This window comes from Canis lupus, chromosome 7 (assembly GCF_011100685.1).
Source record: "Canis lupus familiaris isolate Mischka breed German Shepherd chromosome 7, alternate assembly UU_Cfam_GSD_1.0, whole genome shotgun sequence".
NCBI lineage: Eukaryota > Metazoa > Chordata > Mammalia > Carnivora > Canidae > Canis > Canis lupus.
The window spans coordinates 20,039,485-20,060,367 of NC_049228.1; the positions used below are offsets into that span (position 1 = coordinate 20,039,485).

Consider the following 20,883-nt stretch of genomic DNA (forward strand, 5'->3'; position numbering starts at 1 on the left):
CACCACGGAGGGTTGTTTGAGAGACAGAGAGGCCTGTGGAGTGACCTCAAGTTGAAGGCAGCAGTGACTCACTACCTCCAAGTCTTGGCCTCGCCCCCTGAGATGTTAGCCTGTTTTAGGATACAGGGAATTATGAAGCTATATAGGAACAGAACCCTCCCTCCTCCTGACCTCCCTGCCTGGCCTCCCCTCTTTGAGTACTATGAAACCGTGCAGCAGAGGTGGCCTGGAAATGGGGGAGCAGGGCAGTGCAGGCAGAGGCACAGATCTGAAGGCCCAGCTGAGGCCCAACTGTGCCATTTAGCAGCCACCCCATCTTGGAAACTGACCTCCTTTTGCACTTGGAAAAGATTAACAAAAAACTCAGCTTACAAGTACACTTGTGAGGAAAAAGTGAGGCTCATATATGCAAGGGCCCCTTAGAAACTCCTAAAAGATCCTTTAAACACAGTCATTCGAGGGGAAAAGGAAGGCCCAGACATTCTGTTTGTGGGCTTCAGTCTGACCTTATAATCATAAACTGAGAAGGCACGTGTAAAGGGCGTGCAAGAGGCCAGCCAGGTCCTAGCTGCTTTCCCTAAAAGAGACCCCATACTAATGGTACAATTTAGCATTTAAACTATATCCAGCGGCTCTGATTATTGCAGGTGGGTTCATTTTTCTCTTTGCAACCAGATGCAAACGATCACAATGACTGCCTGAATCTAAACAGCACTCTACCTTCTACAACGTGCTTCCATTTACATCCCCTCCTGTGATGGGCAGGCTCAAAGATGGCCCCACGAGCCCCGCCTTGCATGCTCCCCTTCCCTCGAGGGTGGATGCCATCTGTGACTTACTTCTAATCAACAGAACACAGCAGAGATGATGGGATGTCACCTCTGTGAATAGATTAGATAACATTCTGACTACTTGCTGGCTAGCCAACTCCTTCCCTTGCTGGTTTGGATGCAGCAAGTTGCCATGTTGGAAAATCCATGTGGCAAGGAACAGGGGGGTGGCCCCTGCCCCCCAGTCCAATGATCTAAATGGAACTGGACAATCACAGAAGTGAAATTGGAAGTGAGTCCTTCCCCAATTGAGCTTCGAGATGAAGAAGCCCCAAGGCACCTTGAATGCAGCCTGATGACAGACTCTTATAGCAAGTGTCTGAGTCAGGACCCAAGGGCCAGTGCCATGGAGTTTCCATCATCCAACTGCCTTCTGATGAGCTTCCTAAGGACAGGAGAAAGAGGTTCCCTCCCAGGGCCTAGCAGATGGGTTCAGTGGCAGCCAAGTCAGGGATCAAGGGCAGCCAAAGAAGTCAAACCTATTGCCAACTAAAGACTCCCAGGCCTGCCCTCTGTGACCAGAACTTTTTGGACCTCACTCCCCACCAACACGCATCCCCACCCAGGGACCAGACACCTTCTCCTGCGGGGAGAGGGTCAGCCTACACCTCACACTTACGTGAGATAGCGAAGGCTCGGTCACGCAGGCTGTGCCTGAGCAGACAGAGGTTGGGGGTGCGTCATGGCCAAGGGCATCAATTCCTGCCAGAGAAGAGAGGGGAAGGTTAGTGAGAGCTTGAAGGGGAGGCCAAGAGGCCAGACAGACCCCCAAGACTATGAGGGGATGTCCCCCACAGGGCCTGTTTGTTGACAGGAACCTGGGGACAGCCCTGTAAGGCCACATCCTATCCCGTCTTTGTTTCCTTCCCTTGGTGCCAGTGGCCAGAACCCGCTGCCCAACGTGGTAGCAGGACAGTGGGCAAGAGCCTCTGCCGATTCTGGGAAGTGGGGCTCAGTGTGGACACAGGAGCCCAGCTCCCTCTCTCCCACTCCTCTGGAGAGTTCTGGCCAGTTCCCTGGCAAACGTGTTCCTGTTGCCTGCCTGGTTGATCCTTTTTTCTATGGCATCACACACCTCCTCCCCATTCCCTTCCCCATTCTTCCCTGGGCCTGTCCATATTCCCAGTACCCAGAGCCCACATTCCTTTCCCTTATGCCAAAATCCCGACTTCCCTCAGGACAGTGTGCCCACAGGACAGTCGTGTGAGCGAGTTCACACCCATGTGGTGAGGGAGGAGGGGGAGGCAGGATCTTCCCGGGATATTTAAGAATCCAGTGTACGCTAATTACTGAGGGCGAAAATGAAATTCATTAAATATCCACTCAGCATTATTCCCAGGAGAGTCTGGACTCTAAACTGGGAAGAAGAGAATGGGGAGAGGAAGGATGCTCTCTGGTGATGCTTAGTTCTGCTCATTGTCCTGAGGGGGGGAAGGCCCCACTGGGTGTCTTTGTATGGGGGAGGGAACGCAACCAATAACTGGATGCAAGGAGCCAGCTTCCACACGATGGCGCGGAGGCCTCTGGGCTCTCTGCACAGCCAGAAGCTAGAGGTCAAAGGGCAGACATTAGTGTACCTCAAGGCCTGATGCTCATCTGAGTTCAGCAGGTCTCAGGAGCAGACCTCTGAGACAAGTTGAGAAGGCAGATGTTCACCTACAGAGTCAGCACAGCCCCGCCTTCACCTCCCTCCAGATCTAGGCCTTCATGCCCAGGGTGTTCTGGGCACTCGGGCCTTCTTCTCTCAAAGATGCTCTCACTCTCATTAAAATGGAAGTCATACAGAACATGAGAGACTCCTAACTCTGGGAAACGAACAAGGAGTGGTAGAAAGGGGGGGCGGGCAGGGGGTTAGGGAGACTGGGTGACGGGCACTGAGGGGAGCACTTGATGGGATGAGCACTGGGTGTTATACTATATGTTGGCACATTGAACTCCAATAAAAAAAATATACAAAAAAAAATGGAAGTCATTAGTGGCTAGTGTCAGTGTGGGACTCTGCTCAAGTCTTGACTGAGATGCCAACTGATAGAAACCAGAGGAGCGAAGGGAGTTTGGGACAGATCCCTCTTCCCCAGCCCTGTGCAGGGGAATATACGGGGGAACGTCAAAAAGTCTGTTTCAGGATCTAGGGAACTTTCCTCCACTTTGAAAAATACAGATGGGTCATAAACTTGGTGAAGGTTTGGTGCGGAGGATTTCCTTGGCAAGAGTCGTTGCTGAGCCATGAACCCCTTACTCCCGCCCCCAGGAGGAGGGCGGAGGGACTGGCAGGGGCCGGCTGTCCTGTGTCCTGTCCAGTAGGCCTACCTGGAGGCATGAGAAGAGCCTCGTCCCCTAGGCTGGAGCTGGACATTCAGACACCCAAAGGCTGAGCAAGGAGTCACAAGAGCTGCCTGGGACAGAGCCAGTGTGTTTGCCTGGGGTCCAGGAGCTGGTGGAGAGAGGGGGCCAGCAGGGAACCTCAAAAGAGCTCACAAAATTACATCCACAAAAGCAAAAGCCCCTTTGAAGCTTCCCCTGCTCCCTAACCAGTAAGAATTCCCCAGTTCAATCTGGCAGCTAGTGAAACAGCAGCTCTTGGGGGTGGTGGGAGGAAGGTGAGAGTTGGGGAAGTACAGACAGCAAAGGGACTTGGCCCACTGCCAAAGGTGCTTCCAGGCCGAAGCAGATCCCAAACAGCGCAATAACACGGTCGATTATTCAATTATTCCAATTTCCAAATTGAGACTGCAGCTATAGGTGAGAGGTACCACAGACTATCACCTGAGAGTGGGTGACAGGAAATGGGACTGGCCCAAGTCTTTGTCTAGGGGCAGGGGAGATTTCTTCCACTGAATACACTTTAAAGGGATGCTCAAAAGAAAAAAAAAAAAAGAAACTTGTCTGTTGAGCACAAATCATGCAATATGCTTATTTGACCTACTGGTTACTTATTTAAAAAAATGATCCGTGGAAATGGAAGGACTCTAAGAGATCTGGCCCAGTATTTATTTTCTAGATAAAGAAACCAAGTTCAGAGAGGACAAGTGACTGGCTTAACCACACACACAGCAAGATAGAGACAGAGAGACAGAGCGGCAGAGGCACCGGGTGGGGAGCCTGCTGGCCTCGGGCCAGGCCCCTGCCATCAGGCTGCTGTCTCTCCCGCACAGGAGAGAGCCAAGGTGTCTCCTGAAGTAGAGCCTTTCAAATTATCTTGACAGTAACAATCACCTGAGTCCCATGTTTTTGTTTTTGTTTTTTAAAAAAAAAAACAGACCCCAGGGGCGCCTGGGTGGCTCAGTCGGTTAAGTGTCTACCTTCAGCTCAGATCAAGATCCAGGGGTCCTGGGATCGAGCCCTAAGCAGGTAGCCTGTTTCTTCCTCTCCTCCCCATTTATACTCTCTTGCTATCTCTCTCTCTCTCTCTCTCTCTCTCTCTCTCTCAGATAAATACAGAAAATAAAAAATAATAATAATAAAAAAGAGACTCCAGACCCACCAAGGCAGCATCTCCAGAGGAGGGGCCCAGGAATCTGCGTTTCTAACAGGTTTGAGTCTTCCCATCTGGCCCCTTTTAGGAGATGACGTAGGAATGAAAGTCTTTGGGAGGATTTCAGGCTGCAGGCAGCAGGGGAGGTAGGTGACCTTGCAGAGCCGGTGGCATCATCCGCAGCCCATAAGACAGGCTCTGGATTCGGTGTCCTTGTGGCAAGTGGGCCAGAAGGCAGGGGGAAGAGGGGAGTGCAGGGGACCACAGGTTCGTGGCAACCCCGGAGCCAACAAAGGGTCAGTGAGGGGGGATCTCAAAGGCCATTGGGCCCGTGGAGGCTGGTGGGGGAATGAAAGGCCACCCTGATAGGATGTCTTGGGAAGTGAGGGTCCCGGCTCCGCACAAGGCCAGGGGTCTGTGCCGTCCCCGAGGGGCCCCTGACCTCAGTGACTTCAGCTCCTAGAGGTGGGGTCCCCTCCTGGCTGCCTGAGCCCCGGCGGCCACAGCAAGGCAGCCACAGCTGGCAGCAGTACATGTAATCAACGCCCGGCTGCCCCCTGCTCCCCGCTCGGCCCCTTAGGAGCACAGGTTAATTGAGTGGGGCCTAAGCACCGCTGATCTCAATTTCTTCCGAGGCAATTAAGCCTTCTCCAATCAGGGGAGCCCTGGGTGGCTCAGCTGTTTAGCTCCTCCTGCCTTCAGCCCAGGGCATGATCCTGGAGTCCCAGGATCGAGTCCCACATCAGGCTCCCTACATGGGGCCTGCTTCTGCCTCTCTCTCTCTAATGAATAAATAAATAAAATATTTTTTTTAAAAAGCCTTCTCCAATCATTAACTCATGAAATTGACACAGCAGGTTGGTGGCCCCGGAGAAAGGGAACGGGTTCTCTTCCCCATTGCGGGTCTTCCTAGACTGAGTCCTAGGCTTCCATTGTGCTGGTGGCTGTCACCAGGCCCAGATCCCCAGGGGGAGGGTGGGAGGAAGGCGGCCAGATCGGCGCCTCTGTGCTGAGACTATAAGAGACGCATGTGCTGCTTGAGAAGAGGTCTCCTCGGGGTACGAGAAATCCTTGCAAATCGTCAAGGGAAAAAAGGGAAACTTGATGTCCTACCAGGAGAGTGAAGCGATCACCCAAAGTCGCGATTTAACTGAGGAATACGAACTGTCCCCGTGGCAAGCTCTTATTTCACCCTGGTGGCACCGGCAAGAATCGGAAAGCTGGCTCGTGCCCAGGGTCGGAGCAGCCACCAAGGGAGAGACCCAGGGCCACCACGTCATATCAAGTCCGCACACAGCCCACAAGGTCTGCTCCTGAGTCTACATCCCCCAAACTTCTCAACGCGTCCATAAGGGGTCATGCGTGAAAGATGTTCATTGCTGTTTGTTCACAGTGGCGGGGAACTGGAAGCGAGCCCAGTGATCATCACTGGGGACAGGAGAGGTCAAGTCAGCTAGATGCCACCTCACAGGGTAATGCAACTGTTGAAAGCACGGGACAGGAGAGACCAGAGAAACAGCGGGAAATCTTAGCACAGCGCTAAGTGAAAAACAAACAAAAAGGCAAAACAGAGCGAGCTGTATAATACTGCCTACATAGATTTAAAATGCAAGCATACAGATCACCAATTCACATTTTCAAGAATACATACCAGAAAAATGGGTCACATTGTAGGTTAGAATGGCTGCCCTATGGGAGGAGGAGAACGGGATGGGGAGCAGCGCAGAGAAAAGCATAGAAAGCCAGAGAGAGGCCTAGCACAGACCCACGGTAAGCAATAATGGGCTACGATCTGCGGAGTATGATTAACTTCCCCTTCTGCACCCGAGGTCCAATTTGAACAAAGAGAAAATAAAGCAAGGGGCTTTCACCACCTCCAGGAAGCCTTCCATGATGCATCTGATGTTGCACATTTTTGTTTAGCCTTCCTTTCTGTCCCCAGGTAACTACTGTTCATACACTGCTGTCCCGTGGATGTACTCTGCCTCCTTTGTTAGATTACAGACCATCTGAGGGCACAGACTGGGACTCCTGTGTCTTCATAAAGCTCCACTCCAGCTGCCAGGTGTTCCGCGCGTTCTAGACACAGGAATGACCAGCTCTCAGGGGGAAGTTGCTTTGTGTGCAGAATGCGATCCCACCACACAGCCTTGCACTCTGGGCTCATCTGCTGAGATAGAGGGAGGAGCACTAGGCTAGGAGTACCACTCTGGGCTTACGTTCTATCTTCTATGCTCCCTTGGGTGACTTTGGACAATTAATAATCTTCTTGAGGTTCATCTGCAAAATGAAGGTAAATGACACACCTTTCTTTACATGGTAAGGATTATGGGAAGGGGGATGTAATTTTGAATTATGCTGCCTTTTGGGGAGAATGGGTGTTGTTCCAAGGGCTCAGGGTCCCCACATCCTTCTGTGCCACCAGCAAAAAGAGATGGCCCTTTCTTCTCACTTGTCCCTTGATGATATGGTCATGCCAAGATTTGGGACTAGACCTGGTAAGAGCTGGACCACTCGACACAACAGAATGAGAAGAGTTTAATGAGGTGTATGGTAGCAGGTGGACCAGAGAAGGTGGGATGAGAAAGAAAGGGGATCTAGAAAAATTGGCTGAGGCTGGGGGGGTCTTGGCCAGTTAAAAATCCCAGAAGTTAGCAAAAAGGGCTTTTAAGACCTGGGAGGTCTCTAAATTTTTTGTGTGGTCCTCTCAAACTGTTGGTAATTCACAAATGTGATATTTTTCTCATTTGTGGCAAGCGGATGAAGGGGCTGAACTCAGGCCTGGGTTTGTATTGGTGGAACACAAATGACACAAGAACTAATTCTGCAGACGGGGGTTTGAGCAGGTCCTACCTAGATCCCTAGAACACAAGACCCCAGCTCAGATAGGAGTTACGCATCAGGTAACTCATGTGAAAATACTTTATCATTCCTCTTCCATTCTGGCCCTGACCTGCCTCTCAGATAAAATGTGTCCTAAGGTTCCTGATCATGACCTCGACTAGCATTCTGGCTGAGACCTTTGTGTCTCAACATGATACTCATGGAAAAACCTATGTCATTCCCCTCATTTATTCTTCAGCTGATAGTTGTTGAGCACAGTGGCTGGCATTGAGCTCCACTTTGGGAATATAAAAGTGAGGCAGAGCACCTCATGAAGCTCACAGGGGGGGACGCCTGGGTGGCTCAGTGGTTGAGCATCTGCCTTCAGCTCAGGGGGTGATCCCAAGGTCCTGGGATAGAGTCCTGCTTCGGGTTCCCCTCTTCCTATGTCTCTGCCTGTGTCTCTCATGAATAAATAAACAAAATCTGCAGAAGAAGAAAAGAAGAAGAGAAGAAGAAGAAGAAGAAGAAGAAGAAGAAGAAGAAGAAGAAGAAGAAGGAGGAGGAGGAGGAGGAGGAGGAGGAGGAGGAGGAGGAGGAGGAGGAGGAGGAGGAGGGGGAGGAGGAGAAGGAGAAGAAGAAGAAGAAAGAAGAAGAAGAAGAAGAAGAAGAAGAAGAAGAAGAAGCAGCAGCAGCAGCAGCAGCTCAGGGAGTGGGGGAGAAGCAGGTCCCAGGACCCTCAGAGGGGCTCACTCTGCAGTCCCTGTCAGACTACTACAGGCTTGAGCCTGCAAATCCCCCGGAGCAGGGAGCCCTGCTTGTTCAGGGTTTGGGGTTATCAGTAAATGTTTGCTGCAGATAAATAGCAAAGTTGGTGGGGCGGGGGAGGGGGGCTGCTCTGCAGGGAGATGCAGATTGGCCCATCCCTGTTCCACCCCAGCTCTTCTGGGACCCCCACATTCCACACTCTTTCCCAGCCTGACCATTTGCAGGAGGGAAGGCAGCACCATGGCCTGTGTCGTGGGAAGGGACTGGCTTTTCCTTTCCATGAGGTGCGTCATTCTGTACCACGGGCTCGGATTTCTCTCCATCTGTATTTGATGTCTACTGTTGTTTGGAAGGTGTTCTGAGATCCCCAGGCAGCAGGCTTCCAGCCCGATGACTGCTAAGCAGGCTTGTTAGGGAAGGCAGAGGTGTCCGTGGGGCTTATTTCTCCTCTCTAGCAAGATGTCAGTGGGCTGGAAGAGAGCCACATGACAACCCAGGCCATGCAATGGAGGGAGAGCTGGTTTTTTGAGGCCAGATGGCAACAAGGAGGGCCCGGCCTTGGAGCTGAAAAGGCAGCCAGAGGGAGCTAGCCTGTGAAGGGACCTGGTCAGGGACCCAGGTGTCAAAGCCGGGGAAGAGGGCGGGAGGCTGGCTCGAGCTTTCCTAGGGTGCCAGGAGTTGAAGGAGGGATAAAATTATACTGAGGGAAATTTAGACCGAATCCAAGATAAAGCGCACAGGACATAAGCAAGTATAACAGTGAAACTGGCCTGGGAGCATTCCAGGGCTGCACCAGTGGAGTCCGACTGGGCCGGACTGAGGGCAGGAGGAGGCTGGGACATCCCGGGGGGGTGGGGGGTGGACAACGAGGCAGCCTGTGGGCTTGTAGACCTTAAGACATGCAGCAGAATTTATTCAGTATCTTTAATCATTTCTGAGAAAACATTCTAAAACGGGCAAGAGAGGCAGGAGGAGGACTGTCAGAGGCATCCAGGAGCAGCTGATCAGGTGCGGGAGGCGGCAGGCCTTTGCTGGGGTGCTGGGGGTACAGTGCCCCATGGAGGCCCCGGGAGCCGAAAACCGAGGGCTTCGGCAGGGGCAGGCCCAGCACAGACACGGCAGGGCCTGCGCCTGCGAGAGGGCGGCGGAACCCGCAAGGAAGGCCTGCGACTAGCTGGGAACAGAACCGTCCCCACCCTGACTCGGTGAGCAGGAATAAGCCGCTCTCATCCAGACGTGTCTCATCCTCAAGGCCACGGCACACCATGGCTCTATGTTCTGGGTCTAGCATTTCTGAACTAATTTGGGGGTGTCTTTGTGAAGGACCAAGTTAAGCTCTTCTAAAAACTGACCTGCTTAACTATGGGAGTCCACGTAAAAGGAGGTAAACGAAGGAAACAGCATCTGTATCTGGATGAATCATATTTCCATCTGATTGACATACTCTGATTTTTCTTGTGATGGTTCTTTCAGCTAAATCTTTATCCCTTTGCACCTTGTAGATGGGACTGGGGAGGCTTTTACAGATGCTCTACTGCAGCTTCTAACTCTTCCCCCAGAGGCAGAGATTAAGGACGTTTCATCCACTGGCACCCAAGGGCTGAGGCAGGGGTGGGGTGGGGACTGTACGTGGTCAGCTTACCCATCGGGGAAGCCTCTAGAACAGGCTGATCCAGAGAAGCCAGGAAACAGGTTAAGAAAATTAGGAAGAGCAACTTTACACTTCTTCTGTGTAATAGGAAAATATGTTAACGTAGGATGTTTATGGGCTCTCTCCTCCTCTGCTTGCTGCTAACCTGTCTACCAGCTCATCTCCTGGAGTGCGCAGATTTGGGGTAAAAGAGAGGCTGGGAGGTCCCATGCTGTTGGCATTTATGTGAGCTAGAAAGCTCAGAATACTGACTAAATACACTTGGACAATGAGAGGAGAGGAGGAGAAACCCAAGAGCCAGGATGAAAAGCATTTGAAAGGCATTCTGGAAGGATGGAGAGAAGAGGAGGCTCAAGGTGGCCGCCATGTGCTTGAGATACTGGGAGAGATGGAGATGGGGAAAGAAGATATTTTGAGGTTTTTTATATATTATGAATACAATTTCTCCCACTGGGATCTTCCCAAAATGTGCAATCAAGATTTAAATTGCTTTCCAAATATGCTTTTTTTTTTTTTTTTCCATACTGGATTTGAATTTCCTGGAATGAGACTCCTTGAAGAGACTGATACAATGGGGTAACTTTTTCTTTTCTGTTGTGGGTTATCATCATAAAGGAATATAACTTGTCTAAACAAAAATAATCAGTAGCAATTTAGTTAAATGAGTGCCACTTTAGGTAAAGTCAGAAAGCATTTATAAACCCAAAATTATGGGGATCCCTGGGTGGCTCAGCAGTTTAGCACCTGCCTTCGGCCCAGGGCATGATCCTGGAGACCTGGATCGACTCCTGCATCGGGCTCCCTGCATGAAGCCTGCTTCTCCCTCCCTCTGCCTGTGTCTCTGCCTCTCTCTGTCTGTGTGTCTCTCAGGAAGAAATAAATAAAATCTTTTAAAAAAAATTGTAAGCTTGCACATGCACGTGTGTGCACATGCTTGTTTCTGTAGAGGCAGAATGTAGCCTTCCTCAGATATCAGAGAGCTCTGTGACTTCAGAGAGGTTAAGGACCACTGAGTGAGATGATGTATAGAAAGGATGTAAAAGAGGAACGGCATGGCTAAGAAGATGGCAGTTCTAAAAATAAAAACAAAAATAGAAAGGAAGGAAGGAAGGAAGGAAGGAAGGGAGGGAGGGAGGGAGGGAGGGAGGGAGGGAGGGAAGGGAAGAGAAGAGAGGGAGGGAAAGAGGGAGGTTGGAAGGGAAAGAGGGAGGAAGGGAGGGAGACTCGTGTCTGGGGACCTGCAGGTAGAGGAAGAAGAATCATTAAATTTAAATCAGCTATGTGCGGTCAAGACAGAAGTCCTTTCCACAAGCAAATATAAGCCAAATGGAGGAGAAAATAAAAAGACACAAAGAAGTCAGGAATTTGGTAGGAAACATGGATGACAAACAACTCCTCAAAATGTTCCCAGCAGGTAACCCCTCTGGGACAAGCCCACTGACCCATGGCCAAGGCACCAGCACACATCTGGCTCTCTGACTCTCTTTAACCCCCAAAGGGGACATTTTAAAAAGACCTCCTCCTATGTGAATGATCACTCCTTAATTTCATACATTTTCCTACTTGTTATTTTGTGCTTTTTAAAATCAATTTCTTTGAAAATTACCTATTAGGCAAGTTAATGCTGACAGTGTCATAAATACTATAAATATTTTTCCTAGTATGGACTCCATCTCCATGCAAAAGTTTAAAATTTTTAGGGAGCTAAATCTTTTATCACTTTTTCTTTCCTACTTTGCTTAGAAAGTTTTCTTGCACACAAGTTTATGTAAGGGGTTTCTCATTTTTTAAATCTAATTCTTCATCCAGCATGGATCTGGTTTTATACTCAAACGGTTTCAGTTTCAGTATTTTTTTTTTAGATAGAGAATCAATTTGCTATTGAGCCTAATTTTCTTAGAATTAAATTATCATCTTTCCACACATATTATATACATATTAATTTCAGATTTATTTTTTTTAAATTTATTTATTTATTTATGATAGTCACAGAGAGAGAGAGAGAGAGAGAGAGAGAGGCAGAGACACAGGCAGAGGGAGAAGCAGGCTCCATGCACCGGGAGCCCGACGTGGGATTCGATCCCGGGTCTCCAGGATCCGGCCCTGAGCCAAAGGCAGGCGCCAAACCGCTGCGCCACCCAGGGATCCCAGATTTATTTATATATAGATCTGTGAATCTGCTTTTCAGTTCTACTTACCTATTTACCTACAATTATTAATAAACCCTACTGTCTTTATTAAGTTGTCTCATAATAAATTTTAATAGCTGGTAAGACTATATTTCAACTTTTTACTGAAATGCAATATACACAGGATGCCTGGGTGGCTCAGCAGTTGGGCATCTGCCTTTGACTCAGGGTGTGATCCCGGGATCTGGGATCGAGTCCCACATCAGGCTTCCTGTGGGGAGCCTGCTTCTTCTGCCTATGTCTCTGCCTCTCTCTCTCTGTGTCTCTCATGAATAAATAAATAAATATTTTAAAAAATAATCTTAAAAAAAGGAATGCAATATACAGAAAGTATACTAATAATAAACAAGCATCTTGATGAATCTTCCCACGTTGAACACACCCATTGTACCCTGCATCCTAGAAGGCTCCCCTGGAGCTTTGGCTTATGGATCTGCTTAAACCCCAGCAGAGCTCTGCTGGATGGCACGTGAGTACAGACTTTTCCATGGCCACTAGCTCCTCTTCTGTTAGCTCTTGGGCTACAGCTTCTTACTTGATGACTCAAAGCCTCATAATAGGAAGCCAAGGTGGGGAAAATTGTTGTGGTGGGACTATGATGAGAAAAGAAATGTGGGCTCTAGTTCTGGGGCTTTTCCACCAGAAGGGCACTAAACCATGTCATCTGTAAGTGAGCAAAAGGGAAAAGCTCCTGGAACCTGTACCCTCACCATGTCTTATCAACAGCAGGAAGAGCTAGCCCATTCCCCTTTCAGACTCTGCTATCCAGACTAGTGCAATGGGGAGGATCTGGACACAGTCCCCTTGAGAGGGCTATGGGCCGCGGGCGAGGGCAGGGGCTGCTGCCCCCTTCGCCCTTACAGAGAGCTGCCAGGGGAACACAGCCAGCCCCAAAGCAGAGCTGCTCTGGGTAACAATGTAAAATGAGTTCTCTCTTGTGGACAAGGGAATCTTTATGGGTGATGCCATGTTTAGAAAAACATTTTTCCTTCTTAATTTGGAGTTTAGACTGAACCGTCTCTGAGAACGATTTGACGTCGGAAGGTATTTGCTATGAGTGTGTGTGTGCATCCCAGTTCGAATCAACACTAACCCTCCGGAGAACTGCAGTAGGCATCTCTACCCACCGCACCACCTGAGGAGAGACAGACAGAGAGTGGACAGACAGGGAGGGCCAAAGCCCAACTCTGACTGCCCCGCCCCAAGTGCCCAATGGAATTACACTGACTAGCTCAGACTCTGTGAAGCAAACTGCTGGAATACTGTGTCCTTGCATTGCCACGGAGGGACAGGGGGACAGACCCTAAGATCACAGCCTGTGAGTCATGGACTGAAGAATGGTCCCGTCTCAGAAAGAGAGACAGAGGAGGAAAAAGTGGGAAAGAATGTACTTTCTGTCCATTTAGATAACAGTATCAGACTGGCCATTTCTATTTCCTCCTCCTTGCAGAAGCCTCACTGCTAATTATTCCCAACTTGCCAATCAAATCTGTTACACACTCAAGCCTTGGGGAAGTTCAGAGGGATGAGCCACTAACGGCGAGGGTGCCTTCTTCTCCACCGCAGTTTCACGGAAGCTAATGTAGCAGAGGCAGCACAGTGTGAGAAGGCCAGCGACCCCAGAGTCCTGGGGGGAAGAGCCACCGAAGTGGAGCAGCTGAGAATGGCAGCGAGAGGAAGAGAAGGAGCATACCATGAGGAGATGCTGATGCTTGTGGCTGCCTTGTGGCTGGATGTGGCCAACTTTCTTATTTTCTTAAATTTTCTGGAGCAGTTGTGGGGGTGGGGGAAGAAGGGAGAGGGAGAAAGACAACATCTGGCTAACAGATAAAAGAAGATGAGCTGAAAGCTGCCTGTCTGTAACTGTCACCCGTTCAAGCTGGTTGGCCCCCAAAGGTCATTTATGATAGATTTGTCTCTCTTCAAAAGACGGCTTTCTCAACATCTCAAGACAGCAATGGCATACAAGGCCCTTCATGCTCAGTTAGCTGCTGGGACAGAGAAATCTCCAAATCTGGGACCTGGCCTTCCACATGGTAACATAGGGACTCGGGGTCCTCCCATTTAGTGACTCTGTCTGTAGCCGTCCAGACAGAGGAAGAGTGGGGGATCACTGCAGGAAGGGTTTGGTGGGCCAGACGGGGAAGTGGTGCACATCACTCCTACTCACATCCCATCATCAGGCCATGCCAAACCACATGGTAGGCTGGGAGGCATAAAGGGGCTATGTGCCCAGGAGGAAGGAGGAGCACAGTCCCTAACTTCCAGTCCATCCTTATTTCTTGGCATTATCTCTTTGTATTTTTGCTCCAATAATGCTACGTGTCATTTCCTAGGTAAGACATTCTCTGCTCTATATGGCAAATTTCTATTACCCCTTTAGGGATCAGCTCAAGAAGCCCCTCCCACCCCTCTTAGGCATTCCTTGACTCCTCTAGGCAGATGTAAGCACTTCCTCTTCCCTACATTATAGAAAGCTCCTTTGTAGCACTGGCATGATTTATAATTCATAATTTATCATTATTTTTAATTATCAAAAAACCTGCCTCCTTTGCTAAACTGCCAGCCCAGTGCAAGCTGGAATAATGTTTCTATCTCTGTACCTGCTTAGCAGAGTGCCTAGAACAAAGAGGACTCGGTAAACACCCAGTGATTGAATGAACAGAAGAATCTCTCTTCCTGCTTTTCTTTTTCTTCAGGCTAAATGTTCTCATTTCCTTCTACGTTTCCCCAAGCAGCATGGCTTCCAGTTTTTCATCATCCTTGTCTCCATCTTTAGAATGAGCTCCAATTTGTCTACATCCATCAGAAGATGTGGAGCCACAGATCTGAGCAGGGCACTCTGGGTTTGAACTGATTGGGGCTGATTCACTGAGCTGACTTTGCCCCTTTGCTTGATAGTAAAATCCACAGCAGATTGGGGGGTAGGGCCCCAGCTATGGTCATAGACACTTCTTTCCTCTTGGAATACTTCCCTGCAGCCACGCACATCTACTATTCACCCAGGAATCATCCATTCTAACAACATTTTCAAGACCTTAGAGGAGGGATGTTAAGTTTGGATGTGTAAGGTATTGCTGGGTTATATGGGACTCTGAAAATTATGCCAGATGCTTCTATGTCCACAGATAGGGACAATCACTTTGAAGCAGATTTTCTTTCTTAGTAGGGGAATCACTCGAGTAGACTCTTTTTGTCACATAAATACAAATGACTGGTGTGATGGATGGAGCACAACATCTATTCCATCCTCCTTCTTGCTTGTCTCATTGAAAGCCCAAGGCTGGAATGCTAAAAGTGACACTTTCCAGACTCCCTTATATCTAGGGTTCTGGACATGATTTAAGTGTGGCCAGTCAGATGCACTGGCATGAGATTGGGAAGTGGATGTAAAGCAGAAGCTGCTTTTCTGCTGCTCTGCTGGCAAATGGGGTTTTTGACATGGAGTTTTCTGGAGCAGAGTTGTCAGAGGTCTCAGTGTCTCTCGACAGGCAGCGCTAGTGGCATCCATTCTTTGTAATGCTGGATCTGTGTGGCTCTGGAGCCAACAGCTGTGGTGGCAGCTTCTGGATCTCTGGATTACAGCTAAGGCTGTGTGCAGCTATAGCCAGCAACTACAGTCTCAGCTTCATGATCCCTCAGCTTCCTGACATGGTGCTATTGTTTCAAGAGTCACCTGTAGGGACTCAGCCTAGATCCTGCACCTGAGATCTTCCAATGACTTATAAGCATTTAATACCCTGAATTAAATACACCTGTCTTGAAATTGCTGAAATTAAATAAACAAAAATAAAGACAACTAGAAGAAGAAAAATAATTTAAAAAAACAGGTAGAGTTACTTCTGTTTTTTGCAACCCAAACAACGAGCAGACATCCACTGACCACCAAGAAAGGTAACCCAAACCATTTGTGGCTTGATGAAAACTGTACCTCTCTTCTTGAGATCAGAGCTGAAAACTTAGGGAATGAATTTGTATAAGGGTCCCAAGACTCTTCTGAAAGAGCAAAAGCCAAGACTTTAACTCCTTCTCCCCAAGATTTAAAGTTAGGGAATCCTGTAGAATGGCCCTGATCAAGATATGCTGGAAATAAAGAACTGCAGGGGTGGGGTGGGGGGATGGGGTGGCAGTAGGCATCTGTGGAGGATTCAGGCTTAACAGTTGGGGGGGATTGCTGGTTCTAACATGTCACCTGGCTCAGGCCAGAAGCCTTTCCTTATCCAGTTGCCTTAGCATAATATGGGGCCTTGAGGAACCATGGCTGGATGGGACCCAAGAAATACTTAACTTGGGACCATGGCCTGTTCAGGGACCACCAAGTAGTGGACACATATGTCCACTAGACAATCCAGAACTAGCATTAAGTAGTACATTATGTAGCATCAATCAATGCAAGTAGACTCACCAGAATTTCTAGTTTCTTTCTTGGTCTTGTACCTACAAACAGGAGTAGCCTTCCTCTGGGTTGAGTAAGACCCTTAAGGTTTGGAGGAAGAAGGTAAGAGAGTACTCAAGAGGCAGATATGGAACTTTCAGCCAATAAGAACATTTAAGGGTTGAGCAATTAATTAGAGAAAAGGGTGGATCATTCACGTTATAGGCACAGAAGAAAAACCTAACTACATTCCAAATTCAAACTTATGTATGAAAGAACTCAGAATATTAATGGAAGGTAAATAATAAGTTGGAAAAGTAACTATGATAATGTGAAAGCATACTTTGATGATAAAGGAATATATTAAGATCAAATGGGTAAATGACCAAAGCACAGAAATGGACAGTTTACAAAGGATGAAGTGAATTAATAGGCATATGTAGTAAAAGGATGAAGTGAATTAGTCCAATCTCACTAATAGTCAAAGAGTGCAAATTGTGACTTATTTCTTCCTTTTACTAAATTGGGGGACATTTTAATACCTAGTGCTGATTAGATTGGAGTTTAATACTCTATATTGCTGGATGAAAATTTATAAAACTCCATGGGAAAATATGTGGCAGTATTTATTTTAGAAATGTACATAACAAAGGCTTCTAGCTCTAAACAGCTGAGCAAAATCTATATTTATCTTTCCTACCTCCCAACATCTCATTGAAATAATAGAAGGCATATGAAAAAATAACCTTGGGACACCTGGGTAGCTCAGCGGTTGGGCAGCTGCCTTTGGCTCAGGTTGTGATCCCAGGATCCGGGATCTAGTCCCGCAGTGGGCTCCTGTGAAGAGCCTGCTTCTCCCTCTGCCTATGTCTCTGCCTCTCTCTGTGTGTCTCATGAATAAATAAATCTTTTTTAAAAAATAAAATAACCTTAGCAGCAGCACTGGGAAACCAGGACGGTGTGCCTCCAATTGGGAATTTCTGGATGAGATAAAGCTGATGGGAGCAGATTGATAGTGAACCCCAATAACCCATGACCCCCTAACAGATGGCAAAAAGGACATCCAAACCAAGTGGTTTTCCTACCAAAGCTCTGGACATAATCCCAATATCAGAGGCACTGGACCTTGGGAAAGAAGATGGCCTTAGACCTCAAAGTTGAGTCTTCAGACAAACTAGCTGAGCCGACCTCTCCCCCTACTGCCTGAGCTGATGAACTCGGGCATTCACCTGTGGGATAAAGCTCAAGTTTAAGGCTTTCTGAAGGAGTTATTTCACCACAAGAAACTCCTAGAATGGACACTAAAGTTAAACAAAGCAGTACGTCAGTGATCAGGAGAGATGGACAGCTCCCAAACCCAAAAGTCAATGAACTTATTGTTCATCTTCCTAGTAATCAAGGAATGTAAGTTGAAACAATAATGAGGTAGCACTATTTGCCCATCTGATTGGCTAAAATGTGAAAGGCCCCATGTTGTTGAAGGGGTTGGAGGGTATTGGCCCTTACATGCTCTCGTTGGTAGGATATAAACCAGCAGAGCCAATTTGAGGGCAATTTGGGAATATGTGCCAAAATTTGAAAGCTACATACACTTTGTCCCAACCAATTCTACTTCTAAGGAGCCCATCCCATGAAAATGCATATGTGCACAAATACAGGTACAAGTACATTCCCTGTAGTATACTTTGTAACTGCAAAAATTTGATAAATAGCTATCAGTAGAGGAAAAGTGAAATGGATTAAAGTTTTCCCATGGAGTTGTTAAAGAGAATTAGGGAGAGTAAGATTCTATTTGCATTAAAAGTTGGTGTATGAGGGCATCTGGGTGGCTCAGTCGGTTAAGCATCTGCCTTTGGCTCAGGTCCTGATCCCAGGGTCCTGGGATGGAGCCCCATGTTGGGCTCTCTGCTCAATGGGGAGTCTGCTTCTCCCTCTGTCCTTCCTCCAGCTCGTGCTCTCTCTCTTGCTCACTCTCTTTCAAATAAAAAAACAAAATCCTTTTTAAAAAAAAGTTGGTGTTTAAGATTAACACCTAAAAATGTTCATATTGTTTGACACAACATTCCAATTTCTGGAAATATATCCAGAAGGAAATGATCCAAAATAAAAAAAAAAAGCTAGAATCAGAGGAAAAGTTAACTGTAGTGTAATTTATAATTGAGGAAAAAATTGGAAATATGCTAAATAGTGACAAGGAAGTTACTTATTTATGCATAACACTCAAGGAAACCTTGTGTAGTTAATTGAGTTATAATTATGAACACTTTATCCTAACATGGAAAAGCATTTAAGAGGACAAACTTGGACATAAATTCATGTAAAATATGATCACAACCAGGCAAAACATAGAACATAAATGAAGAAAAGAATGGACTATACAGTATTGGGCTGGGGGCAGAAGTGATGTGTAAGTATTGTAGATTATTTTTTCTGTTTATTTTTCATTACTTTCTGTAATGCCATTTTATAATAAAGCCTTATGAATTCTTTTTTTGTTCTATAAATCCTCTTTAGATTAATTCTTATTTGTTTCTCAGTAATTCTAGTCATTCTGATGACCCTCTTCCTTACCCCCTTCCTACCTCTTCTCATGTGCATGCTTCTCTTGGAAATTGCAGGATGATGTCTATGGTTACACATTTCCATACTGGGTATGGGAGGAAGAAGCCCAGGCCTTGGAGCTAGAGGGCTCAGGTTAGGTTCCTGGTCAGTGGAACTTTAGATAAATTACTGAAGTTCTTGAATTCCCATTTTCCATTTCCTTAGGTAAAGCTTTTCCTACTTACATGGTTACACCATTTTGTAAATATCCCTCTTTGGCATTTCTTTGTTACCCTGAGTTCACCTTCATGTAATATCTGTCTGAATTCCTTTCCAGATATAAACTCCTTTGATGCAGGGACCTGTCTTATTTATCTTGTTTCTCCCGCAGCATCTCGCAAAGGGCTCTGTGCATCATGGGCACTCATAAATCAAAGTCTCACATATAAAAGAACCATGGATAAGCCCTTCCCAAAAGCAAGGGATTACTGTTCTTTAATTAAAATTTTTGCAGAATATGCTTTTTATTACAAATTATTCAATTTAGGGATACCTGGGTGGCTCAGCGGTTTAGTGCCTGCATTTGGCCCAGGCCATGATCCTGGAGTCCCGGGATCGAGTCCCACATCGGGTCCCTGCATGGAGCCTGCTTCCCCCTCTGCTTATGTCTCTGCCTCTCTCTCTCTCTCTCTCTTTCTGTATCTCTCATGAATAAATAAAATCTTTTTTAAAAATTATTCAATTTATTTAAATTAAAATTTTTTTTCACCCATTTCTCCCACTCCTCATCACTCATCTCTGGCAACTATAATCTGTTTTCCATTATCTAAATGCTTGTTTTAGAGAGTTTGCTTGTTAAGGTTTCACATATGAGACAATATTTGTCTTTCTCTGTCTTGTTTCACTTAGCATCATACACTCAAGGTCCATGTTGTTGCAAATGACAAGATTTCATTCTTTATATGGCTAAATAATATTTCCTTAAATATATACATGATTTCTTCACACATTCATCCATAAATGGACATTTAGGTGGTTTCCATATCTTGGCTATTGTAAATAGGTGGAGTGTACATGGGGGTGCTGATATCTTTTCAAGTTAGTTGAAAATTAACTAACTTGAAATTTCATCAGATTAACACCTAGAAGTGGAATTGCTGGATCACACAAAAATAGAACATAATAGTTCTATTTTTAACCTTTTGAGGATCCACTGTACTCTCTTCATAGTGGCTGCACCAGTTTACATTCCCACCAACAGTGCACAAAGGTTCCCTTTTCTCCACATCTTCACCAACACTTGCTATTTCTTGTCTTATTTGTAACAGCCATTCTAATAAGTGTGAGATGATATCTCATTGTGTTTTTGATCTGCATTTCCCTGATGATTAATGGTATCGCGCATCTTTTCATATACCTATTGGCCATATGTATATATTTTTCTTTAGAAAAATGTCCTTTTGGATGCTCTGCCCATTGGATCGTCTTTTTGCTATTGAGTTGTATGAGTTCTTTATATATTTTGGATATTAGCCCCTGATCAGATATATGATTTTAAATGTTTTCTCCCATTCAGTAGATTGCCTTCTCATTTTGTTGATGGTTTTCTCTGCTGTCAATAAGCTTTTTAATTTGATATAGTCCCGTGTGTTTTGCTTTTGTTATTTGTGCTTTTGGTGTCATATTAAAAAAAAATCATTTCCAAGACCTACGTCAAAGATCTTACTGTCTATGCTTTCTTCTAGGAGTTTGATGGTTTCAGGTCTTAAGTTCAAGTCTTTAATCCCTTCTGCGTTATTTTTTGTGTATGGTATAAGATAGTGGTCCAGTTTCATACTTTTGTGTATGGCTATCCAGTTCTCCCAAAACCATTTATTGAAGAGTCCCTATTGTGTATTCTTGGCTGCTTTGTCATATATTAATTGGCCATATGAATGGGTTTATTTCTGTGATCTCTATTCTGTTCCATTAATCAGTGTGTCTGGTTTTATACCAATGGCATAGTGTTTTAATTACTATAGTTTTATAATCTAATTTGAAATCAGGGAGTATAATGCCTCCAGCTTTGTTTTCTTTCTCAAGATTGCTTTAATTGTTTAAGGCCTTTGTTTCATACAAGTTCTAGGATCATTTGTTCTATTTCTATGAAAAATGCCATTGATATTTTGATAGATATTGCATTGAATCTCTATTGTTTTGGGTAGTATGAATATTTTAACAATACTAATTCC

The 20,883-nt window shown here is 46.4% G+C and overlaps 1 protein-coding gene across 10 annotated transcripts in view; it reads right to left on the reverse strand.

The window, feature by feature from the left end:
• FAM163A (family with sequence similarity 163 member A) overlaps positions 1 to 20,883 on the reverse strand; it is a 78,365-nt gene that overhangs the window by 6,577 nt on the left and 50,905 nt on the right. For 8 of the 10 annotated variants that reach the window (XR_005362028.1, XR_005362027.1, XM_038542345.1 and 5 more), the window contains exon 2: positions 1,450 to 1,532. The gene's annotated coding sequence lies outside the window, so the exon portion shown is untranslated. Of the gene's footprint in view, positions 1 to 1,449; positions 1,533 to 3,140; positions 3,236 to 20,883 lie in introns of those variants that run through there. The other 2 variants (XM_038542348.1, XM_038542344.1) reach the window with 2 other exon arrangements.